The sequence below is a fragment of the Dromiciops gliroides genome, chromosome 1 (genome assembly GCF_019393635.1).
Source record: "Dromiciops gliroides isolate mDroGli1 chromosome 1, mDroGli1.pri, whole genome shotgun sequence".
In the NCBI taxonomy this organism is placed as follows: Eukaryota; Metazoa; Chordata; class Mammalia; order Microbiotheria; family Microbiotheriidae; genus Dromiciops; species Dromiciops gliroides.
This window is the reverse complement of record NC_057861.1, coordinates 382,283,914-382,311,540: the sequence shown is the minus strand read 5'-3', so window position 1 is coordinate 382,311,540 and position 27,627 is coordinate 382,283,914. Positions and strand designations below refer to the sequence as shown.

The window sequence follows — 27,627 nt, the reverse complement described above, 5'->3', positions numbered from 1 at the left end:
TTGGTGATGGGCCTAGTCGTGTGGGTCCTGGTCATTCTCAGCCCTCACCAGAGTTCTTGACACAGTGGAAGTCAGTGGAGAATTGGGGGGGGGGAGGATGAGGGATTGAGAAAGGGAGAATGGTTGATGTGGCCAGGATGAAATTTGGAGTTAACTTCAGTTTGTCCCTTTGTCTGGGCCTGATGTTCTGTTGATAAGGCATTGGCTGAGTTGAGAGCCCTGGCTAGCTGTGGAGGCAGGGCAGGGGGCAGGGATTCTCCCCCTTATCTCTTGGTCTCTGTTCACAGTTCCCCAGGAGGCCGGCCTGGGCTAGCTGCACAGCGGAAGCCCAAGTTGTCAGAGGCAGAGTCTGGAGTGTTGCCCATCCTGGTGGTGACTCGGGCTCGGTGGTTTGGCTGAACCTTCGGCTGTGTCGATCCAGGATGCTCCCTCAAAACTTTCCTATCTTGGCCGGGAATGGGAGGTCCACTTATGTCGATGCTGTCCACTCCCACACATTGCCCATGAGGTCATAGAGTCCATAGTTGTTTTGGGAAGGGGAAAGCATCTACGGGTGAGGCTCTGTGGAAACCATCCTCCGCTGTGTCAGCCTGGGGAACTTGCCCTGCCACAGGTTGGTTGCGGTTCAGCTGGAACTGGTTCCCCCCAGGGGTACACTCGACCCTTCAGCCCTCCCAGGGCAGCAAATTCCCATTCCTCCTCTGTGGGTAGCAGCTTGCCTCGCCAGGCGAAGAAAGCTTGGGCGTCGTTCCAGCTCACATGCAGCACGGGGAAGTCTAGCCGGTCTCGGGTGTGCCAGAGCCCTGGACCTGCAGGCTGCCTCAAAATGCCTTCTCCACCGGGAGCCACCAGGGTTGCAGACTCCAGCTTCTGGGTCACTTTCTTTTTCAGCTCATCAGATACAAAGTCTTCAAAGACAAAACTCCACCCAAAGGATTCAGCTTCTGTCTGGTATTTCTTCTGCCTGACAAATTCCCTGAAATCTCTGTGGTGACAGGGTATTTGTCAATAGCAAAGGGCTTCACTGTTACTTCCCGCATAGGCCCTTCCCCATCTTTGCCATCTGGAGAATTTGTCCCCATCTGGAATGTCCCACCTGGCAGCTGGACCATGCTGTTGTTATCTTGCCCATTGCCTGGCTCTGGCCACAGACCCAGGAACACAAAGTCCCAGGAGGGCAGCAGCAGCAGCACGCGGGAGCCAGGAGCCCATGGCCGGACTGACGGGAAGAGCGGGCGCCCCAGCAACGACGCAGTTTCCGGCTACGGCCCCTGCAAGTCTGCCGCGGAGGAGGAGCCCAGCAAGACCGGCATCGGGGGAAATACTGTGCGGACCTTGGGAGCCACGGAGGGACCCAGAGCAGCGGCAGGGATGGACACGTAGGTACTCGGCTGGGACGGCCAGATCCGGGTGGTCTTCCTGAGCCAAAGAAAAATTTTATGAAGACCTGCAGACCCTCACCATCAATGTGCCAAAAGAGGACAAGCTTACAATTCTAAGTGACTTTAACACCAGCATAGGCACAGACTATCAGACATGGCAGAGAATCCTTGGAGGAATGGAGAACGAAAAAGACAATAGAATAGCCACTTACTACTGAAGACTTGTACATCTCATGACCTCATCACCCAACACTGTATTTTGTTTACCTAATGCAATTAAACATCATGGATGCACTGTCCAAGCAAACATTGACATTTATTAGACTATATCATTTTAAGGAAAAGAGACAGACAGGACATGAGAGTTATAAAGGTAATCTGTGGCACAAAGTGCTTGGACCAGTTGATTTGAAGAAAATGAGGGGACATTCAAAAGCTGCTAAATAAAAACTGAGAACACCACAGGGTTTAACAGTGGGATAGTTCATCTGTCTCTAAGAAGGTAGCATCTAATTCTATCAAAGGCAAAGTACAAGCAACGCTTAGAAAGATGCAGGATTCTTAGGATCAATTAGGAAAGAAGGAAGTTCAGTTTTATGTTGCTAGTAACCATCCAAAGCACTTTTTATAATGCCCTGAAGGCTATTTATGAGCCAAAGACCCAATGAAAACATTTCAAATACTCAGGGCTTGTGGAAAACACAAAATTTGGTTGCCCAGAGAAGATCATCAGTATTGTATAGCAATTCCATAACGTCATGCTTGCAAAGGTTCTGGATAAAGGATAATGCTCTCTCACTTTCCCAGCACAGGTGAAGTAAAGTGGGCTATGTACTTGCTCCCATGTTTTTGCATGATGTTTTCGCAATGTTGTCAGATGCAATAGAGTAGGATTGATTATTCTCACTTGTACCTAATTTTGGCCTGGCAATAACACAAGAAAACAGAAGGTCTCCACCAATCAGCATCATACCTAACACTGAGTCCTTTCTCAAGTTGAACTTCCAAGCACTCAAACTCTACTGGAGAAAGTACAACTCTAATGGGATGGCCACCTTTTTTGAAAGCCAAACATAAATTGGTCTAAAGACTATGTTATAGAGAATTGACATAACACGGAGAAGAAGCAATATAAGGGACACTCTCAAGTTCTCTGAAGAACTTTGGAATCAATTGTGAGACATGGAAGGCACGGACTGCCCGCAGGCAGGCCACATCAAAGAATACACTGTGCTCTATTAGCACATCAAAATGCAGTAGCTCACAGAAGTATGAAATTCACAAATTTACAGAGATCTCCAGTCCAAATGTTCATATGGACTATTTATGCCTGACTTGTGGTAAAGCCTTCTGAGATCATAGTAGTCTAATGAACCACAGTCAGATACATTGTACCTTGACCCCAACATCCATGATGGCATTTTGGTCCTCTTTGAGTATGAGGGACAACAATCAACCATTTGGTGAGGGGAAGAAGAAAGGAAGAAAAATTTTTGTTAATAGAAAAAAATAAATTTAGTTAAAAAAAATCTTGTTGTATCCCAGCCATGTAATGAAACACCTGTGGAAATAAACAAACTCTCATGGAGAAACTAAGCAATATAATTTCATGGAGAGTCATCATTCTGTGAAAAACATGGTAGATTTTCTTGATCTTTTTTCCCTTGAATCCTTTGATGCATATCCATGTGGAGAAAAAAAAATAGGTACCCTCTAAATATTATAGATTACAGATTACAGGATTGTAGGAGGTAGTACAGAAAAGTACCATATCACATGTTAATGTTTGTCCCTTCACTCTCAAAGAGGACCACGGCATTGGACTGATGTCATTACCTGCAGTGAATTGTGAGAGAGGTCAGTGCAAGGTCACCAATGTCACTCTCTCCTCCAGAGCCATTTGCAAGATGGGCCCAGATGTTTAAGACAATTGGGGTTTAAGTGATTTGATTAAGTAGGTTCTGAGGTGATATTTGAAACTCAGGTCCTCCCAACTTCAGAACCAGTACTTTCTGCCCTGTGCCACCTAGCTGATCCATATCACTGATGTTCTCAATGAGCAACAATAAAGGAACAACATGTAGAGAGCCAACAGAATGAATAGTCAAGGCAAAGGATGTTATGTCAAACCCTCCAGAATCATAGAATCTCAGATTTGAAAGAAACACAGAAGTCATCTAGTGCAACTGTCCAACTATACTTGAACAAGAATACCTTTCCAGGGGTTCTTAACCTGAGGTCCATGAAATATACACAAATATATGTGTGCTATGCATATATGTATATATGCACATATATATGTATATATAATTGGTAGAATTAACAAAGGTAAGCAAATTACATTTGCATACAAATATACATATATTTTATATACACATGCATACATGATATATGTGCATTTCAGTATAATTTGGTTTCCTTGTAATCTTGTAAACTTCTTCAGATAGGAATGTATGACACACAAACAATATAAGAACCCATTGTTCTATAATATCCCTCCAATCTAACTTCTGTTTAAAGAGCTCCCTGTAATTTGGGGGAATCCACTCCTTCTTGAATCAACCCATTCCACTTTTTTAATTCTTAAGAAGCTTTTCTTTAAGAAACAGAGCTTGCAGAGCATGTTGAACATAGTGGTTCTGAAACTTTGGAAAACCTGATTTCTAATCCTGCCTTTGATTGTATAATACCTAGGTGATCTAGGCAGTCATTTAACCTCTAAAGTTAGGCAAACCTGTCCAAGAATAAGTTGCTGAGAAGGTGCCAATCCTCATTTTGAGAGTCAAAATACTAATGAAGTTGAAATTCCAGCCCCAATATCTTCCTTATATCAAAAGAATAACTGTGGGGAAGCTAGGTGGTGCAGCACTGGCCCTGGAGTCAGGAGTACCTGAGTTCAAATCTGGCCTCAGATGCTTGACACTTACTAGCTGTGTGACCCTAGGCAAGTCACTTAACCCCAATGCCCCACAAAAAACCAAAACAAAAGAATATCTGCATCTAGTTCTTCTTGTTCTAGCCAATAACTCCTAATTCTACACCATTGGGGCTAAGTAGACCAAGTTGAATCCAGGCTTCCAAATAATTGAAGACATATAAGCCTTATATTTTCCATTTTAAAATTGGATCAGACTATTTAACTTTCCAGGGGTAGGGCAGGGGGAGGGAAGCTAAAGTTAAAGGAAAAAATTGTAGAAAGGGAGTATGACATGGGATGTGTCTCAAGCCCTGTCATTTTTTCTGGACCTCTTCCACCTCATAGCTGAGCTTTTTCTGTTATGCCAGTTACTTAAAAGGTTCAATAAGGCTCTCTTTTGGCATGAATGCTTGATGTCCATATGAATGCTTAGGATCTTGTATCAGAGCTCAAATTCTCCATGCAATGATTCATTAAATTATAGTATCTGAGAATTAGAAAGGAAATTAGGTATCATCTATATCTACCCCTACCTAAATGTGAATCAATCCTATATATAGCTCTCAAAATAGTTGTATAACTTTTGCATGAGTACCGATAATGATGTATACTCATTGCATATATGGACAATCCATCACATCTTTCAAGTATCATTCAATTGTATAAAATCATCCTTTACACCTTTGCATGAGTTTGGATCCCTTGGTTTTACAAGACTAATTTTGCTTGAAGATTGGGGATACTCCCAGAAGGTCCATAGTCATCTTAATTAATACTTTCAAACTTACTCTTATGATGCTCTTGTTATTTCTGCTTGATATTTCAGCCTATGCTACTCACATCCTGATAGTTCAAATATTAAATGGGTTCCATGATCAAAGAAAATAAGAATCTACAGGTTTTTCAAAGAAAGTTATCAGAGGAGTATTATCAGTAATAGAAACTCCCTTATTTAAACAAAATTTCTAAAGTAAAAAAAAAAATCTAAAGAAATAATCTGGGAAAGAAAACTAGCTAATTGTTGGAAGCATTTTTGTACCAAAGAACATATTCCGTTAGAGCAAGGGTTTTAAACCCTTTTTTTGGATGTCAGTCCCTTTGGCAGTCTGGTGTAACTGATACACCCCTTTCTGGAATAATATTTTTAAACTACATAAAATAAAATACAAAGGATTACAAAGTTAACTACTATAACTGAAATTTTTGTTGTTCAGTAATTCAATTGTCTAACTCTTCATGACCCCATGGACCATAGTACATCAGGCCCTTTTATTCTCCACTATTTCCCAAAGTCTGACCAAATTTATGTTTGTTGATTCCATGGCAATATCTATCCATCTCATCTTCTGCCATCCCCTTTTCTTTTTGCATTCTATCTTTCCTAAAATCAGAGTTTATTTTTCCAATAAGTGCTGTCTTCTCTTTATGTATCCAAAGAATTTAAGTTTCAGCTTCAATATTTTATCTTCCAATGAATAGTCTGAATTCATTTCTTTAAGTATTGATTGATTTGATCTCCTTGCTATAGAAGAGACTCTCAAAAGTCTTCTCCAGCATAATCTGAAAGCATCACTTCTACAGCACTCAGCTTTCCTTGTGGTCCAACTCTCATAGCTATATATTACTACTGGGAAAACTATAGCATTGATTATAAAGACCTTTGTCAGTAAGGTGATGTTCTCTGTTTTTTTGGTATGCTGTCCAGATTTTCCATAGCTTTCCTTCCAAGGAGCAGGCATTTTAAAATTTCATGGCTATGGTCTCCATCTGCAGTGATCTTTGAATCCAAACTAGAAAATATGAACCTGCTTCCATTTATTTCCCTCTATTTGCGAGGAAGTGATAGACCAGTAGTCAAGATATAGTTTTCTTTTAAGTTTCTTTTAAGTTTCAACCCAGCTTTTATACTCACCTCTTTCCACTCTCATCAAGAGGCTTCTTAATTCTTTTTCACTTTCTCCCATCAGAGTGGTATCATCTTCACATTGGAAATTGTTGATATTTCTCTTGGCAACCTTAATTCTGGCTTTTGATTCATCCAGCCTGGCCGTTCACATTATGTACATATACACACATATACACATAATACATATGTGGGTGTGTGTATATATGTGTATATGTGTGTATGTATGGGTGTGTATACTCCTTTTCCAATATTAAACCACAACAAGTTGCTCCATGTTCAATCTTAAATGTTGTTCTTGGCCTGCATAAATGTTACTCAGGAGACAAATAAGATGATCTGATAGGTACTCCTTTCTCTTTGAGGACTTGCCACATTTAGTTGTCATCAACACAGTCAAAAGCTTTAGAGTAGTTCAGTGAAGCAAATGTAGATTTTTTTCCCCCCAGAATTCCATCACTTTCTCTAATCCAAGGAATGTTGGTAATTGCCCTCTAACTCCTCCACCTCTTCTGGTAATCCTTGGTTTACATATTGCTGAAGTCTAGCTTGCAGGATTTTAAACATGATGTTGCTAATATGTGGAATGAGTGCAATTGTTTGGTAACTTATAACATCCCTTGGCCTTACCCTCTTTAGGATTGGGATGTAAACTGATCCTTTTCTAATCCAGTAGCCACTGCTGAGTTTTCCAAATTTACTGGCATATGGAGTGCAGCACTTTAACAGCATTATCTTAAAAAGTGTTAAATATCTGAGCTAGAATTCAATCACCTCCACTATTATTAGCAATGCTTGCTAAGGCCTACTTGACTTCAATCTACAGGATGTCTGGCTTTAGATCAGTAATCACATCATTTTGGTAATCAGTAATAGGATCTTTCTTGTATAATTCTTTAGTGTATTCTTTACTACCTCTTCTTAATCTCTTCTACTTCTCTTAAATCCCTACCATTTTTTGTCTTTCTTCATGCCATTGTTGCATGAAATTTTCCTTTGATATTTCTCATTTTCTCTTTTCTTTCCCATTCTAGTGTTTTCTTCTACTTCTTTGCATTGCTTTTTCCTTTTTTAAATAGTGTTTCATATTTTCCAATTACATATAAAAATAGTTTTCAACATTCATTTTTGTAAGATTTTGATTGCCAAGTTTTTCTCCCTCCCTCTTCTCCCTTCCCCTTTTCCAAGATAGCAAGCAATATGACATATTTCCACATTGGTCATGTTGTGAAAGAAGAATCAGAATAAAAGGAAAAAACCCACAAGAAAGAAAAAACAGCAAATAAAGTGAAAAATCGTATGTTTCAATCTGCACTTCAGACTCCATAGTTCTTTTTCTGGATAGGGACAGCATTTTCTATCATGAATCTTTTGTTATTGTCTTAGATCATTGTATTGTTGAGAAGAGGTTAAGTATATCACAGTTAATTATCATACATGTTGCTGTTACTATGAATAATGTTCTACTGGTTCTGCTCACTTCCCTTGGCATCAGTTCATGTAAGTCTTTTGAGGTTTTTTTCTGAAGTCCACCTGCTTGTCATTTTCTATAGAATAGTATTCCATTATATTCATATACCACAATTTATTCAGCCATTCCCCCAATTGATGGGCATCCCTCAATTTCCAATTCTTTGTCACCACAAAGAGAGCTGCTATAAATATGTTTGTACATGTGGGTCCTTTTTCCCTTTTTTATGATATTTTGGGAATACAGACATAGTAATGGTATTTCTGGACCAAAGTTTTATAGCCTTTTGGCATAGCTTTCAAATCTTTGCATTGCTTTTGTGGGGGACCAATTTTTAATTGGGGAGTGCTAGCTAAGCTGCTTGCTGCAGTAATTGGGGCAAGGAAGGAGACAGCAGCCTCCCTCAAAACAGAACAAGATTTATTTTAATAAGAATGAACTTAAAAAAAAAAACACAAACAGGATCAGTAGGATCAAGGGAAAGGAAATAAAATGGGGAAAGGGAAATTATAATACCTGAAAAAATACCACCGCCGAGGAATCATCTGAAATACGCAGCAGAATGCCTGTCGCTTTCCAGCTTCCACCTTGAATGCCCAATTTTCCTCCCCCAAACCTAGAAACACCCCACACAGCCCCATCCAATGGATAGCTGCTCTGAAAGTCACATGACTGCCCTCAACTAGGCTTCCAATCACTATAATTTTGCCAGGCCCCATGTAGGCGTTTGGAGAGAGGTGATGATGTGAGGTGCCAGAGCCCCTGCCAATGGCTACAACCAGTGGATGGAGCACCATGCGGTTTGCGAAGCCCCAGGCCAGTGTGGCACCGAGGCATAAAAACCTCAAATAACAATTAATTCTTTTCACTTTTTAAGAAAACCATTTTATCTCTCCTTGCTATTCTCTAGAATTCTGACATTTCAGTTGGGTATATCTTTCCTTTTCTCTTTTACCTTTCACTTTCTTCATTCCTCAAACTATTTGTAAAGCCTCTTCCAGACAGCTATTTTGCTTTCTTGCTCTTCTTTTCCTTTGGAATTTTTGTTGTTGTTGTTGCTTCCTGTACAAAATCATTAAGCTCTGTTCATAGTTCTTCAGGCACTCTAAATCTAATTCTTTACATTTGTTTATCACTTGGAACTTCATATTTTATAAGGGATGTTATTTAGGTCATACTATATGTTCTGATGGTTTTCCCCTACTTTTCTCAATTTAAGTCTGAATTTTGCAATAAGAAGCTCATGATCTGAGGTCACAGTCAGTTTTAGGTCTTCTTTTACTTGACTGTATAAGTACATAATAAATATGATTTTGATATTGACCATCTGGTAATATCCTTGCATAGAGTCACCTTTTGGGTTGTTGAAAAAGAGTGTTTGCTACAACCAGCTGGTTTTGTTGACAGAACCCTATTATTCTCTTCCCAGCTTCCTTGTACTCTAATAGCCAAACTTTACTGATATACCAATTATCTTTTAACTTCCTTCCTTAGCATTCCAATCCCCTATGAAGAATTGGACAGCTTTTTTGGTGTTATTTCTAGAAGCTATTGTAGATCTTCATTGAACTGATCAACTTTGTATCAGTGGTTGGCGCATAGACTTTTATTACCATGATGTTGAATAGTTTGCCTTAGATTCAAACAGTTACCATTGTCCTTTGTGAAATTATAATCAGCAGTACCTGCTTTTTTTCACCAATTTTATTAATTATGAAGCCTACCCATATTTCTTCTGAAGGATGTTTTATTTCTTAAATTTCAGAATAAGATAAATTAAAATTTTAAAAAGAAAGGATTGGGGCGGCTAGGTGGCGCAGTGGATAAAGCACTGGCCCTGGAATTCACGAGTCCTGAGTTCAAATCTGGCCTCAGACACTTGACCACTTACTGGCTGTGTGACCTGGGCAAGTCACTTAACCCCCATTGCCCTGCAAAAAAAAAAAAAAGAAAGGGATGACAAAAATGAAAGATAATTAAACTTGTTGAAATTGGTATATTCCTCTAAAAAATTAAAAGGTGATAAATCCTTTTCTTAAAATGTTACAATGAGTTTGTAGGAGAGCCAGACCAGTGTCCCAGTACCATTAATTGGAATTTCCTTTTTTTAACCACCATATATTTTGATCTCCAATTTTTCTTTCATCCTTGCTTTAGGAGAGCAATTTCTAAATGGTCCTCTGAGAAAATAAAAAATGAAGCAAGGCTCAGCTCTAAGATAAGTCTGGAAATCAATACATATGAAATTCACAGGAACTTGTATGAGTTTAATCTAGAGACAACTTAGGAGGGACAGGAGAGCTATAGCAAGTATGTAAAAGGGTTATCTTATGGCAAAAGACATTAAATTTGTATTACTTGGGTAAATGAGGTTAATAGATGGAAGACGTGGAGAGGCAGATTTAAGACTGATGTAAGGATGATTTTTTTGGAAATATGTTTAACATGATTGTAATGTATAACCTATATCAGATTGCTTGCAGGCTTCAGGAGAGGAGAGAGAAGGGAACTCAAAAAAATTCTTTTACATGTAATTGGGGAAAATGTAAAATTTAAATTAATTAAATTTAAAAAAAAAGATTGATGTAAGGAAAAACTTCCCTGAATAAAACCCATCCAACGCTATATTGGGTTATCCTTGGAAGTTGTAGGTTTCCTCTCAGAGGAGGTCTTCAAGCAAAGATTATGTGAGTGTATTGCCTAATCGCACTGCCAGAGAAGATGTCATTTACAGTTCATAGTAGATAGCTTTCAAGGTCCTGTGTCAACTCTCAACATTGTTCTGTAAATTTTTTTTTCATAATAGAAGGAAAAAGTAACACTGGGTGGCCACTTGTGGAAAGGCAAGCAGAACTGTCAGTCATTTTTCTCCCTCCCATCTTTGTTTGAGGTGAGCTACCTGGAGACTCAATCCTTATTTGGTGAGACTTTCTCTTCATTAATTTTCTTCCTAACTAACCCCTAGCCTAACTCACTTGTTAATCCTGGGAATATCCCCATTAATCTAGTATTTCTTTAGGAAGTTATTAAGAAAAATCAATATTTTTTTCCCTTTTCTTTGAATACAAGCCCCAAGCCAGGAGGAGTTCTTTAAATAGGAATTTAAGTCTCCTTCTCCTGAGGGCTACCCCTCTCTTGCCTCCCCTTCAAAGCTACATCTAGGCATTGATACATACTTTAAGAATTTTTTTTTTCTTTAAATAACAGAGGAAGACAGACAAAATAGAGACATATTATACAAACACCCATGGATTGGAAAGCCACCTAGAAGGACAAAGGGAGTGGCATCCAAAGTCACTATCTCTTCCCCTCCCCAACACATCCCACTTCCCTTCGTAGCTCCCCAAAACACTGAGAAGCAGAAGTAACTACAGACAAAAACACCCATGCCATGTTAATCCCAGAGCTCCAACTCTTACTAGTCCTTGGGAAAGAGCATTACATAAATTAAAAGCTCTATCTCCTTTTCTGGTTTAAGAAAAAGAGATGCATTGAAAATGAATAATGAAAAATGATGAAGTTACTTTCTGTTGTGTCCATAATCCTAAATATTAGGTTTATAACAAATTCTTTACATATGTCACACAATTGGTATAAAGACATTCAATTTTTAATGAGATTGGGGATAGGAATTTGCTTTGATCACTTTGCTTCTGTTTTCCCCTCCTTATCACTCATATAATAAAGATCTAAAGTCTCTATGACACCACTGATTCTCCCCTGCTTTAGTAAACACAAAGAAATTAGGAGCATTTATTTGCCATAGTAGGAATATGTAACTAGTGATTATAGGAGACTAAGAACACACAAACATATAAATGGGCATATAATGTGCATGTGTAAGCATATATATGCATATATACATGTGTGTGTGTGTGTGTATATATATATATATATACACAGTACTTTATAACATTGTTGAAAGATACAGCACAGGGGAAAAAATACTTTGTTTTGGTCCTAAGGCAAATATTTTGAGTGAGTATTTTTCTTATCCTACAAGAAACTAAACACAATACACTAGAAGCCTGATATATATATATATATATATATATATATATATATATATATATATATATATATATATATATATATACTCTCTTCTAACCTTATCTTAGGAAATTTAGTTGCTAAAGTACTAAAAAATGTTTTGTTATAAATGTATTTTTACCCTTAATGAAATGGCAGCACATACATAGAACAGGAATCCCTAAAAGATGTGCCATGGTACAAGTATGCCAGAAGTTTAACAAGGTATTCCACAAATTGTATGGAATATCACATGTATATCCCTAACCATAATATAATTCCATGAATAAAAATACTTTCAGGACCATAGATGTAGAGGAACCAAACAGATTTTGGTGGGAGAAGAGAAATACTTTTTTATTTACGTTTTTATGCTTCTCCAGGGTCTTGCATTTGAAAGTCAAATTTTCTATTCAGTTCAGGTCTTTTCATCACAAATGCCTGAAAGTCCTCTTTCTTATGGAAATCTCATTTTTTTCCTCTGAAATATTATGATGAGTTTTGCTGGGATACCTTTTTTAGACAAAACTTTAAATCACTTTCAAACCTCAAATTGTCACATATGTGGTGCGTTACCAGGGTCAGGACCCAACTAGCTTATGTACAGCATATTAATACTATTTAGCCATGCAACTTAGGGACCAGGCAACATAAGCAAAGGCAACAAACTTGGTATAAGAGTTTAAATTGGGGTCACAGGCACCTTCGGTAGCCCAAGTTATAAGAATATCTATCTATACTTAAATAAAATCATGGATTTAAAAAATCTCATTCCATTTTCCAAAGTAGACTATTATTTGCATCTTTGGGTTGAGCAGGGGAGGACCCTGGTTTGGTGCTCATTCTTATATTTTTCTATATCCTAGAGTGGTTTTAGATTATAGAATTATATCTTTTTATTTCAGCTACATGTAATTTTTTTTATTACATCAGATATTTTCAATCTAGGAGTATGGAAGAGTTCAAATAAAAGCTACATTTTACAATAGCTCTAATGGGGAAATTAATGGTACACTGAGACAGGTCAGGTTCCCTGTTTCCTCCCACAAGATGTTTACTACACAAAAATAAAAAGCATAATAGTGCTCAAATATATCTACTCAAGCAATTTAAAAATTATAAATTGGGAAAACAATATAGATTTGTTAGATGCTAGACTATACAAGGATAAAAGGGTTCTTTGATTCACAAATAAGATTTAAAAATCTCAAGGAGAGAAGATCTCATTAGAAAAATCTATTTAGTAGTCTGGGATTTCAGGGTTCCAGAATCATGTCTACAATTCCAGGAACTACTATTTGCCCAGTTTCCCAAACATTTTTTTTTTACTTAGACTCCCAGGGTACTGTTAGTTCTACTATGCCATAGCTGCTTCCTACCACATGTAGGTTTCATTTTAAATATTTTGTTGTCTGCTGAAAATCACATCTAATCACATAAACTAAGGTATACTTCAAAGAATGCCAGGTCAACAGAAGAAATATAGATCCTTTAAAGTGAATAATTACATCTGATGTCTTGTTTGTAGCATACAAAATGTTAAGCCCATTATGACACGTCATTTTGTATTCCTAGAATTCTAGAAAACATCTTATCCATGAATTGAATTCAATCTGCATTTTATTACAAACATTTCTCTCTGTGCCCAATTTATCACAGCTTATAGACTCAAAACTGAAATATTTATTGACTTAGAATTCAAAATTCAGCTCCTGAATTCTTTTGGGAAAATTCAAACTGAAGGATCAAATTCTTTGTTTTGCAAATATGCATATAATAGCTAGTAAAGAGAAAGAGGAAGAAAAAACATTGTTGGTTAAAGGCCCATCTTCTTTTGACTCACCTATAGCTAGAACAAGTGAGAGGCAAGAATCGATCCCATGTTTTCTTTCTACTATTTTTAGTTTCTTTTTTAAAAAATTTTATTGTTAAACCAAGTCTCATGAACTGTATTTTTGTCAATGTGGATAGTCTCTTCAATAATACAGATTTAAATTCCTCCTAAAATTCCTGAAAATCCTAAATTTCTAAACTTACCAGATGCTGTAGCCAAAAACGTAAGCAACCTTCAGCCAACCTGTAGATAAATTTCATCCAACTTAGACTAGTTTTGGGAATATAGATCTCACAGGACCATAAATAAAGCCCTTCCAATTGGATAGGACTTCCCAGAGCTTTCATACTGGTGACAAAACCTTCCAGGGTCCAGATTCATCTTTATACTATGATGACACATCAAAACAAGACTTTAGATGAAGATTCAAGTAACAAATAATTTATAATTAACTATAAATGTTTTGTGTTTCTTTGATGATCAGAGAAATATAAAGGATTTTACTGAATATGTAGGCCAAATTTTCAAGAACGCTTTGTATCTTTATTCCACAAGGAATTCCTTGTAGAATATTCCTAAGGGAAGAGGATGTTCAAGTCATCTGGAAATTTCATTATTGTCAAAAACAATCTTGGGATTCGGGGTTCTTAAGGAATGGTAAGATAGCATAGTATAAAGCATAGAGGACTGTCTTTGAAGTCAGAATTCTTGCTTCTGACACATGCCTGTTGTGTGAGAATGGATGAGACAACAAACCTCTCAGTGCCCCTGGCAACTCTCCAAGAGATTTCACACTGAGAATTACTTACACTGTTGAAATCATAGGTCCAAAACAAAAAATATAAAAGTTTGTTCCAAAATAATATGCCCAAGTTTCTGTGTTACTGGTATTATTATGTTAAACATTAATATTTTTATCAATTAGTAGCACATTATCAATCACTTGATCACTTCACATCAATCACTTGATGACAATGTTGGTAACAATATTGACATATGATATGATACTGGAATGATGATATCTGGCAACACCATTTTTTAAAACACAAACATATGTGTACAGAGATTTTTTATCTGACTATATTTATATTTGTTACTTATGTGATGATTAAAAATATGAGATACATAGTTTCTGGGTAATTTAATCATTTTATTAATAGGCTAATAGGTTATTAATAAAAGAATGGTCTATGGGCATCTCTCTCAAACCAAAGACCCCTAATGGCAATAGGGTCACAGTTTATATACCCTTCTAACTAACTATAGGAGGTCCATCACATAGCAATTGAATCTAATTGGTTGACATGATTGGAGGTGTGTTATATTAAAATGAATTCTGGGTATAGATCACTCAAATCTTGGTAAAAAAAGAAGACATCACAGAAAGAATGCAGACCTGCATCCAAGCTGATGGGGGCACAATGGTTTCCACCTAGGTGTGGTTTGGTACAGACTAAATCTCATAAGTCCATCAGGACAAACAGATCTGTCTCCACCCAAGACTCCTTGATGCAGATGAATCCCACTTTCAAGGAGAACTGGACCTTGTAGTGGGGGGAAAGGGGAAAAAAGACTAAGAAAAAAGGGGAGAGTCACAGGGTTCACCCCAATATATAAGCAATAATTATTTCTCACACTTATCTAGATTTAGATGACCTTTTATTATCTGATTGACTTATGAAATGTTGAAATACTCTCAAATAGGACAATCTGCATAAATATGTGAGTTAATATAACTCTTGCATGTTTTCTACTATTTATTTAGCTTCAAGAATTTCTGCAATTTGGGGGGGGGAGTGTGGAAATGAGGGTTAAGCGACTTGCCCAGGGTCACACAGCTAGTAAGTGTCAAGTGTCTGAGGCTAGATTTGAAACTCAGGTCCTCCTGAATCCAGGGTCAGTGCTTTATCCACTGTATCACCTAACTGCTAGCTTCCAGAATTTCTTAGAAATTAGGCTTGTAGTAAGCTTATGATTACTTAAATAAGTAGTTATTTTATCTCCCCTACTAGACTATAAGCTTCTTGAGGACAAAGGACATATCTTATTTGTGTTTTTTATTCCTAATACTTAGCATAATACTTATATATGGTAGGTAACTAATAAATTTCATTAAAATTTAAATGAAATAACAGCATAAAGGAAAATTTTAGCTTCATATAAGGGGAAAATTCCTGATAATTATTTGTCCAAATGTAGAAGAGACTACCTTTGGGGGTCAAAGAGTAGTCCCATCCTTCTCACCCCACCCTGAAGTCTTCAAGTACATATAGGATACTTTGAATGATGACTTGTTAGAACTGATATAAAAATAATTTTTAAGTATGGTTTAGATTGGATGACCTCTGAGGTAACTTCAAAAACTGAGATGCTATATAAGAATCTATATAAGAAAATCTAAGGATTAAAATCAATTTAGCAGATAAATAATGGAAAACATCTGGCAAAATATGAAATGTGTGAGCACAATCCTAACCCTAGTCAACCATATGTTTTTTTTTTCTTAAATTAGTGAACACTATTATCCTTTAAGTAGTCATCAATTTCTAGTTAATAAAACTAACTGCATTCTGATGACCATGGATTAAAATCAGAAGTAAACCATCTAATAGTAATATTTTAAATATATAAAAGTACCACCTGTCACACAGTGAGGTTTTTTAGATGATATTAAATCATAATTACAATTTTCTGTACATATATCTATATTTTCATTGCTTATAGTGTTAATTTTGTCAAGTTACTCTACTTACATGCTGTTACCAGGCTTTTATGCTAGGAACTTGCCTACTTAGACATGGTGGGCAAATTGATGAGTATCATCAACCTTGAAACAGTGGGACTTTTATGAGACTTCCAGCTCAGCCATACTTAGCAATAATATAGTTAAGAACTAACACAGAATTGATATCTAGCTACTTGGAATTGGAGGTTACAGACTAGGAAATAGGCATAGAATAATCCTCATCCCAAATACCCCCTCATTTCGGTTTTTACAGGTTCTCAGTAAGTCATTGATTATTTCTTCATTGGTAAAAGGTGGAGATGAAGTTAAGGAGTTGTATTTGATCACTTCTGAATTATCTTCCAAGTTAAAATCTATGATCACATGATTGAGAGATCAGTATTATTTTATGAATAGGAAAGTGCCTCCTTGATTTAAAACTATCAATCCCAATGAATCAAGTACACTTGATAGAGGAGGCAAATTTCTGTTCATTAACTGGGCAGAACATTTTCTATTTAAAAATGAAAACTCCATGGAATTTCATAGATGGCAAGGTTCAGAATATACGATATGGGAGCAACTGCCCTGCCCTTGGAAGAGGAAATGAGAAACAGACTTTGATCTAGCAAAGAAAAAAAAAAACCATGAATTGGAGCACATAACTTGATTTACCAACAGTATATGGGCTCCATGATACAGGTCTTCTGAGGCCTTCCTTTTGATTTCCGTTTTCCCTTTCAGTTTAAGTGAGGACTGGATGCTCTTTGTCTCTGTCCTACCTTTATTCTCATCCACAGCATGCAAGAGTAGGGAGCATCATGTCTTCTCAACTGCTTTATGGGTAGAGGTGGATAGGAAACACTTTTCTGGAAAGCAAAGTAGCAATCAATAATCTTGTTCTACTGGGCATTGGTGAATAAGTGTGGCCATGTATCAAGGGAAGAACATTTGTACCCAAGAAGGCTAATCTATAGCCTACCTCCTTTTAAAATTAATTGTATGCCTTATATTTTTAGGACTGTGACTAAGAATTCTATTTTCATAATTTAATAGTTACATCTCTTTTACTGTGATAGAAATTTCCTGAAGCATACCATAAGACTAAAAAATACCAACCTATACCACTATATGTTCACAAGGTAGTCATTATTACAATTTAGATTCTAAGAATTGCCCTTGTAATACACCTATTTTACCATTTTCATTAAATAATTCTTTCTTACACAAACTGTGTCTTTATGTTGTGTAGTTCAGCTTCCAAAATGCTAATGACCAATGCAGATAAGATTATGAGTATAGGCCCCCAATAGATTTCAGTTTCAGCAAGCTCTATAGTAGCTCACAGAAAATACTAGCTGTGTGGTCCCAAAACTATTCTTCTACTTCAGGTTCAATGAAAGGACAGAAGGAAATTTTTTTTTTATTTAAACTGTCCCAAAATTGCCTGGACTTTTTTGAAAAGTAGTTATTTCCTGTCTTTAAATATCTTCAAAAAGACACTGTATGATCAATTGTCAAGAATCAAGAACTATAATAGTACCTTGCACATAGTAGGTTCTTAATAAATGTTTACACTTCAGGGAAATGGTTTGAATAGCTAATATCTGATTTCTCTTTGGATTCATTTAGCCTATATTTTAATTTATTGCATACTGATGTTTATGAGAATTTCTTTCTTTAAAAGTTGAGTTGAAATTAAGTTGTATTAAGGGTAGTTTATCTTACTTTCTGAAGTTTAGCTTATTTGTTTATTTGATTTCCCTCCAGAATTTAGCCCCTAAAGTCCCTAAAGCCAAGGCAATATAAATTTTTAAAGTAATAAGCAAGGTCCCCAGAAGCACTATCTATTGATTTTAAAATCTTGTTTGTAGATTTTAACGTCCTTTTTTGTTGTGTCTTTATTGCCGTTTTGATTTTCTGCCTTACTCTTGCCTATCACACACCTCAAAAAATATTCAACACTGATTGCTTTCTGTTCCTGGTTTGTGTTTTCACAGACTTCATCTGTAAAATGTTTTCGATCTAAAGAATTATTCATTTCATTTATCACTTTAGTCAATGGTTTCCACTTAGGGTATTCCCACCAAGGGTTGCTGTGTGAAGAGTTGGAAGCACCACATGTATGTTTATATATTTTTTCATATTATTTAAATGTTGCAACATAAACTACTCAGTTTATTCCCAGACAGGAGCATTTAATAAAAAAGGAGGAGCTACATTAAGGCTGTAATAAAACAGGTGCCACACCACATCATTCATTCTCTAGTGGTATTGATTTGGACTCTGTTTACTCTCATCAATTGACTCATATAACCAGTTAATAATCTGTTTATTGTTTGCTCTCCAGGTAGCAAGATGATCACCTAATTAAACACTTGATCTTTTTCTTTTTTTTTCTCCCCAAACATTTTTTAAAGCCTTCTTCAATATTTAGACAGAGAGTGAATCTGTTTTAGGATTTTTTATGTGACTTTAATATTTCATTTTCAAAATTTTGTTTTGGTGTGATAAATTTCAAGAAAGCAAATATTTGTACCATTTGGATCAAAATTCAGAAAAATGTACACCTGGCTATTCTTCATGGAAAGTATATTATTCCAGGCCTTCAAATCACAGGAATAATAATAATGGCAAATAAGGTATATACTTCTTTCTGTATAATAAACTGATTCAATACAGAACTATAAGATGAAATATATCGTGTGTCACTTAAAAGTACAACTGAAAGGTTGACTGTTGTATGAAGAAAGCAATAGGAACTGTTTGTCTTGCTATCAGTCTGTACAAGGATTCCTTCTATAGTAAGTCTAACTACAGTCTATGGAAATCAGCCACGAAATTTTTCTATGGATTTGCACCACTAATACTCAATATAATAAAGCATAATCTCATACAAAGCCAACAAATAACAGTAAGTTAACATATGAAATAAACAATTTCATCATGTCTCCCACCCCCATCAATTTTGTCAAGATCATGGGGATATTTAAAATATACATGTTAGTATATAATTAACAAATAATAAAAACAGATGCACATTTTATTCTCTACACACTATGGTTGATTGTATGACCTTGAAAGTGTGTTCTGCTATAGAAAATCATTAGTAGTTAAAAGACCTGTGGGCAATAATGGTCAATATAACATAATGTTCAACTAATATTTGACTCATGGTATCCAATCAATCCAGTCACTATTGAGAAATCAGGAATTTTAGATCTAGGACTTAATTCCTCTTCCTCATGGTACAGGGTATGGACTCAGGTCCAGGACCTAATAACTTGATGCTCCTCTAGCTAGTCCTTTCCTCTTGATCTCCTATAGGTGGTGGTACAAACTGCTTCCCATTGTGGCTAACTTATTTGTGAAGCAAGGGTGAAGATGACAAAGCCCAGGTTGAGATGGAGCATTCTCTGCACTCTTCTCCATCTTGCCTCCTCTTCTCCCTACTCCAGTCTCTAACCATGAGCTCTGAAATTCAAGTTTCCAGAAGCAGAGGTTTAGCAATCCCTCACAGCCTGTAAGTCATGGGTACTTACATTTCAGGGAGTAATGAACTTGGATGGGGGACAAATTGCCTTAATTTTTATTAAGCTTTAGCTGAAAACTAACATTTTCTTCAAAGATGAGTTTAAAAAACAAATAAAAAATTATCTTAAAAAGGGGTCCAGGAGGCAGCTAGGTGGTGCAGTGGACAGAGCACCAGCCCTGGATTCAGAAGGTCATGAGTTCAAATCTGGCCTCAGACTCTTAACACTTACTAGCTGTGTGACCTTGGGCAAGTCACTTAACCCCAATTGCCTCACCAAAAAAAAGGGGGTCCATTCATTTCACCAGGCTGCCAAAAGGCTCCCTGACACACAACAAAATTATGAACCCCTACTCCAAGGTATAGATTTTACCAGGCACTTCTCTCTTGCTGCCACATCTTGTCACTTCAGTTTACATATCTTTTATTCCTCATCTGATAGCCAAAGCCTCACCATTCTAATCAATGAGTAGGGTAGGAAAGAGGGAAGAAGGAAATGAAGACAGAGCAAGAGCGGTGCTACATATGTTTGTTTGTTCAAACTACTTTCATTCCATCCATATGGCAATCTGCTGCATTATAGCCCTATTTGCTATTATATTGATGGATATCATTTCTAGAGATTTCAATAAAGTGAAAACTAGAAGCTAAGGTTGTTTTCCTTATTTTTGGGAAAAAACTAATATTCTATGGCCTTTGTGTTTTATTAATTATAAGTCTTGGGCTTAGCACAATGTAAAGGATACTTTCTAAATCTAGGATAGTGCTGCTTTCTCCCATACTGGGATTGTGATCTGTGACAAATTTGAATTAGACACTTGAAAGATGGCAAATAAGTCAAACACACACGTAAAAATATACAAATTTTAGGGCTGGTGCTGAAATCTCTTCAGCATAAGGTATTATGATTTAACATTTGTTACTTAAAATTGTTTAAAGATGAAATACTAATGAATGTTGAATTTCCATTTTTTAGGTATACTTTCTTTTTACATTTTATTTTTAAGTGCATTCTACATTGTTGTTTTGTAGTCACTCTAATTTCCTACTAACTTTTCACTTGTAAAATTGCAACATACATATATATGATCACACACAAGTGTGTATTGCAAAAAACGATAGATGATAGTTAGATAAGTGGATGGATGATAGATAGATAGATAGATAGATAGATAGATAGATAGATAGATAGATAGATAGATAGATAGATAATCTGCTTATAACTGTACTTTGAAGATACTAGGCAAAGGAAACCAGTTCAATAAGCCTCTTTACCTACTGGGAGAAGGGACAACAGCAAATAGTGGTAGCAAATATAGCTGATTAATATTCAAAGGAATTCTACCAACTCCTGCACTGAAGTTTACTTATGTTTAGAATATTCAATCATATTTGAGATTTGAAGAAACACAGAAAAACAAAATAAAAAGCCTAAATAAAATGCCAGTATATTTCTCACTGGGTTTCATATTATTAATGGAGAGGAAAGGCTATTATACTTGCTTTGTATGAATACTTTAGCTCTAGATAATACGAAACATCACAAATTGAAATAACATCTTGCAAGTGTGCAAACAGCACAGATTGGAAAGGTAAGAAATTATTCCAGATTAAAATAGACACCTATAATAAGCAGAAAAGCACACTTTTTTCAAGTCATGCCTGTGATATGAAAAAACATCTTGCATGATGATAATGTAAGCAACTTATATATAAAGTTAAGTGACTTTATATATAAAGCATATATAAATATATGCATTAAGTACAAGAAACCCTGATGCTCTCTGCAGCTACTGATATGGTCAAAAAGATGGTTACATTTACTGATAGTCTAGTGGAAAGGAGAATTGCCTAATTTATATAAAAAGACCTTTGTGATCCATTAATTGAATAAGTAAAATTTCCTTTCACATTGGAAGTAAGTGAATTAACATGTGGTACAAGATACCTGATTATATGTGTAAAGCATATTATGGAAGCAGATGTTAGAGAAGGTTTGTCACTGTGATGCTATTAATGGTAATGTTACATCAAGAGAAATTTTCAGTAACACACTTTACAATGAAAATGATATAATGTGGGGGATTTATATTAGACTCTGCATTGACTCAGCTTACTAAATGTCAAGATGAAATTCAGGTCTACAGCAGTACTCCAAAATGTTGCTTCTCATGCAATTTGGACATATTACAAGCTTTAAAGACAATCATTCATATCAAGAAATGTGAGTGGGGAACTAGAGACAGCGTTTCAAGTTGGTGCAAGAGTAATCAACTTTGGGGCAGCTAGGTGGCGCAGTGGATAGAGCACCGGCCCTGGATTCAGGAGTACCTGAGTTCAAATCCGGCCTCAGACACTTAACACTTACTAGCTGTGTGACCCTGGGCAAGTCACTTAACCCCAATTGCCTCACTAAAAAGAAAAATAAAAGAGTAATCAACTTCATAAAAGAGGCAGCATATTAAAAGAAAAACTGTATAAAAATGAAATGATATCAGCATAGAGTATAGAGCATGATATTCTTGCGGGGGGGGGGGTTGTTTGTTTGTTTTGTTTTTGTGTGGCAATGGGGTTAAGTGACTTGCCCAGAGTCACACAGCTTCTGAGGCCAGATTTGAACTCAGGTCCTCCTGAATCCAGGACCAGTGATTTATCCATTGTGCCACCTAGCTACCCCCAGAGCACTATATTCTTGGAAAATACTCTGACTTTTTTCAGCTAAAGTACTTCAAAGGATTCTTGATCTAAAAGAAGAAATGAGCATTTTTCTTAGTGATAATATTAAAGATGAAACAAATTCAGTTTATATTAAAATTTCCTCCTGAAACTTGATATCTGGGTGACATTTTTGAAAAATTACCCCAAATAAATCAATGCAACATCTCAAGATTTATACTCTGATCCATAAAGATGTGATGTTGTTAAATTGTTTCAGTAATGTCTGACTCTCCATGACCTGATTTGGAATTTTCTTGTCAAAGATCTGGAGTAGTTTGCCATTTCCTTCTCTACCTCATTTTGTAGATGAGGAACTGAGGCAAGCAGGGTTAAATGACTTGCCCAGGGTCACACAGTTTATAAGTGTGTGAGGCCTGATTTGAACTCATGAGCTCTGGACTCCAGGGCCAGCTCTCTGTCCACTGTACCACCTAGCTACCCTCCATAAATATAGTGACTATATTTATGAAAAAGTTAGAGCTATGGATAACAAATTTAACAGAATAATACATGTTTTTCTGAACCTGTAGAGGACTCTGAACAAGGAAACTTCCATTATGAATGCAGATCATCAACTCTTCTGCTATTTATAGTCTTGAGACAATTGTCTTGGGGCCCTGAGAGGTTTAGGGACTTACCTAGAGTAACACTGCTAGTGTGTGTAAAAAGCAATACTTGAATCCAAGTACACTTGATAAGATGCCAGCTCCCTATCCACTATATCACTGGTTCTCAAATTATTTGATCTCAGGATTTTTACAATCTTTTTTAAAACAAAGCTTGTTTTAAAATTTAATTTATTATATTTTTCTCGATTACATGTAAAAACAATTTTAGCATTTACTTTTTAAATTTTGAGTTCCAAATTCCCTTCCCTCACCTCCCCACATTGAGAAGGCAAGCAATTCAATATAGGTTATATATGCATAGTCATGCAAAACATTTCCATATTAGTCATATTGTGAAAGAAAACAGACAAAAAAACCAAGAAAAATGAAGTTAAAAATATGCTTCAATCTATAGTCAGACACCATCAGTTCTTTCTCTGTGATACACAGGATTTCATCATAAATCCTTCAGAGTTCTCTAAGGATTATTGTATTGCTGAGAACAACTAAGTCATTTACACTGATCATCTTACAATATTGCAATTACTTTGTATCAGTCATTTAAGTCTTTCCAGGTTTTTTCTGAGAGCATCCTGCTCTCTTTCTTATAGCCAAAGTAGTATTCCATTATAATTACATGCCACAATTTGTTCAGCCATTCCTTCAATTTCCAATTATTTGCCACCAGAAAAAGAGCTGCTGTAAATATTTTGTACATATAGGACCTTTTCCTTTTTCAGTCTCTTTTTGGATGCACACCTAATAGTGGTATTGCTAAGTCAAAGAGTATGCATGGTTTTAGAACCCCTTTGGGCAGAGTTCCAAATTGCTCTAAGAATGGTTGACTCATTTTACAACTCCACCAGTAGTGCATTAATTCCTCATTTTCCCCATATCCCCTCTATTTCTCTTTCCTCTTCTGTCCTATCAGACACACTAATAGGTATGAGGTAGTCCCCGGATTGTTTGATTGCATTTCTCCAATCAACAGTGAAAAAAGCATGTTTTCTTTTCCCATAGTGGCTATAGATAGCTTTGATTCTTCATCTGAAAAATTATTCATATCTTTTGATCAATTTATCAATTTTATAAGGACATATTCAGAGAAACTCGCTTTAATTTTTTTTCCACAGGCACTATTGCTAACTGTATTTGCCTCCACCTTCCCCCTCCACTTATTCTATTCTCTCCTTTCACCCTGTCCCTCCTCAAAATGTTTTGCTTCTGACTTCTCCTCCCTCGATTACCCTCCTTTCTATCACCTCCTACTTTCTTGCAAGGTAAGATAGATTTATATATTCAATTGTAGAGTGTATGTTATTCCCTCTTTGAGACAATTCTAATAAGAGTAAGGTTCACTCATTCCCCCTCCCATGCCCAATCTTCCCCTCCATTTGCCTCTTATGTGAGATAATTTACCCCCATTCTACCTCTCCTTTTCCTTTTCTCCCAATGCATTCCTCTTACCCTTAATTTTATTTTTTCAGATAATATTCTTTCATATTCAACTCATTCCTGTGCCCTCTGGCTACATATACTCCCTTCCAACTGCCTAATAATGAGAAGTTCTTATGACTTACAAGTATCATCTTCCCATGTAGGAATGTAAATAGTTTAACCATATTTAATATCCCTTATGGTTTCTGTTTCCTGTTTCCTTTTAGGCTTCTCTAGAGTCTTATATTTGAAAGTCAAATTTTCTACTCAGTGCTGTTTGTTTGGTTTTTTTCATCAAGAATGCATGAAAGTCCTCTATTTCATTGAATGCCCATTTTTCCCCCTGAAGGATTATACACAGTTTTTCTGGGTTGGTGATTCTTGGTTGTAATCCTAGATCCTTTGCACTCTAGAATATTTTATTCTAAGTCCTCAAATCCTGTAATGTAGAAGCTGCTAAATCCATTGTTATCCTGACTGTGGTTCCATGACACTTGAATTGTTTCTCTCTGGCTCCTGCAATATTTTCTCCTTGACCTGAAGCTGTGGAATTTGGCTATAATAATCTTGGGCGTTTTCATTTTTGGATCTCTTTCAAGGGGTGATTGGGTACATTCTTTCAATTTCTATTTAACCCTCTGGTTTTAGAATATCAGAGCAGTTTTCTTGATAATTCCCTTGAAAGATAACATCTAGGCTCTTTTTTTAATCATGGCTTTTAGCTAGGCCAACAGTTTTTTAAATTTTCTCTATTGGATCTATTTTCAGGTCATTTGTTTTTCCAATAAGATTTTTCACATTGTCTTCTATTTTTTTTTTCATGTGTTTCATTTTATTTTTATTTTTTTCTGATTTCTCATGAAGCCCATTAGCTTCCATTTGCTAATTATATATTTTTTTTTTTTTTTAGTGAGGCAATTGGGGTTAAGTGACCTGCCCATAGTAAGTGTTAAGTGTCTGAGGCCAGATTTGAACTCAGGTACTCCTGACTCCAGGGCCGGTGCTCCATCCACTGCGCCCTCTAGCTGCCCCGTATTATTATAATTTTTAAGGGATTATTTCTTCATTGAACTTGTGTACCTCCTTTTCTATTTGCCCCATTCAACTTTTTTAAGGAGTTTTTTCTTCAGCATATTTTTGTGTTTCCTTTACCAAGCTATTGACTCTTTTTTCATGATTTTCTTGTATCACTCTCATTTCTCTTCCCAATTTTTCCTCTACCTCTCTTACTTGATTTTTAAAATCCTTTTTAAGCTCTTCCATGGCCTGTGACCAATTCATATATTTCTTGGAGGCTTTGGTGTAGGAGCTTTGACTTTATTATCTTCTTCTGAGTGTGTGTTTTGATCTTCCTGGTCACAATAGTAACATTCTGTGGTCATTTCCCCATCCCATTTTCTTGACTTTTAACTCTTTACTAAAGTGAAGCTCTGCTTCCAGGGTGGAGGTTGCACTGTCCCAAGCTTCAGGGGTTTTGTGCATCTATTTTCAGAAATACTTCTAAAGACCTTAAGTTTTTCAGTCTTCAAAGTGGTATGATAATTAAGGAAATGGGTGTTTACTACTCTCCTGACCTTTACTCTTCTGCACACTTCTTCTGCCCTGGAACTGTGAAGGGGGTCCCTACTTGACTGGTGGCCACAAGCTCTGATGTGCTAGTGTTCCTCAGCACCCTGCCAACAAGGACTACAATCTGGATCCAAATATAGACAAAGCAACAGAGTCCTGACCCCCAGTTTGAGCAAAAGAGCCTCTGTAATCTCATTCTGTACCAGTTGTTTTGTTTGTTTTTTTAACACCTTACATCTGTGGGTTGAGAGCTCCAGAATAGATACTGCCTCTGCTGATTCAGTGACTCCCAAGACCTGCTCCTTGTTTTGCGTGGCCAGGTCTGTGCTGTATTGTGCACCACTCTCAACTGGGTGGGATGGATCTTTCTTGCCAAACATTCTAAGTTTGTCTTTGGCTAGGAAATTATTTGATCCCATCCTTTTCTGTGTTCTGCTGCTCCAGGAATTGTCTTATGGCATTATTTACAGTTATTGAGAGGTTTTGGGGAGAGCACAGGCCATGCACTGCATTTCTTCACCATCTTTGCTCTGCCCACCTCCCTTCATTATATAAAAAAATTTAGAATCCCCTCTTCTTAAAAATAGTTTTTGTAAACATAATTATAATCCATTGTATATTTACTGTATTAGAAATTAAATGTTTAGTTAGCATTATATGAAAATAATTTTACCTTGCTTACACCACCTTGAAGAGTCTTGGGGATGCCCAAGAGTCCTTGGATGGACACTTTGAGAACCAGTACACTTTGCCACCCTGTCTCTATATGTTAGACTTCTCCAAATATAAAATAAATAACTAGAAGTAAAAACATAAAACAACCTGTCCTGCAAATCTGAGAAGTAAATAAAGACTCTGCTATTAACTACTTGATAAACTAAAATGAAAACCTGTTCTTTATCTTTGAGATTGATTCTCTTTATCTAGCTTTATCCTAATTTTTTAAAAAGGTGTCCCTAGTGGCTATTCTAGTTATGAAATTGAGAACCAACACTAAACCTATAGAAGGATCTCTTTCTTAGGTAGGGTTTTTATCCCACTTGCCCCTAATCTGTGAACTAGGACATTGAACATGTGAGAAAAATAATGGGTTTGGGGGGTCCCAGAGGCCCCCCACTCAAGGGAGCCTAACTATGGAGCCTTGCATGACCTCTTTTAAGGCCAGCCCAGAGTCAATAAAGTTTGGACCTCAGACTCTGAATAGAGGACAACAGAGATTAAACCACACCTACCTGAAAGTCTTTCCCCTCAGAGGGACTGACTGAAAGTTATGAGACGGAACATATCCCCTTTATGGTCTTATAGTCTCCAGCTCTCCCCCAACTCTGGTTATGAGACTGTTTTTTTGAGAGATCTCTTATCAAGAACATCTCCTAATCAAGCCTTGAACTGTGAACTGCTTATCACCAAGGATGCTTTCTGATTTTGTATATCAAAGGTCCACCTCTTTGACCCCTGGATTTTCACTCCTCCCTCCCCTTAAGAATGGAACCACTAACCAA

At 36.5% G+C, this 27,627-nt stretch overlaps 1 pseudogene; it reads right to left on the bottom strand.

Moving 5' to 3' along the window:
• Positions 1–233: 233 nt before the first annotated feature.
• Positions 234–26,544, bottom strand: LOC122749509 (annotated as a pseudogene).
• Positions 26,545–27,627: the final 1,083 nt, after the last annotated feature.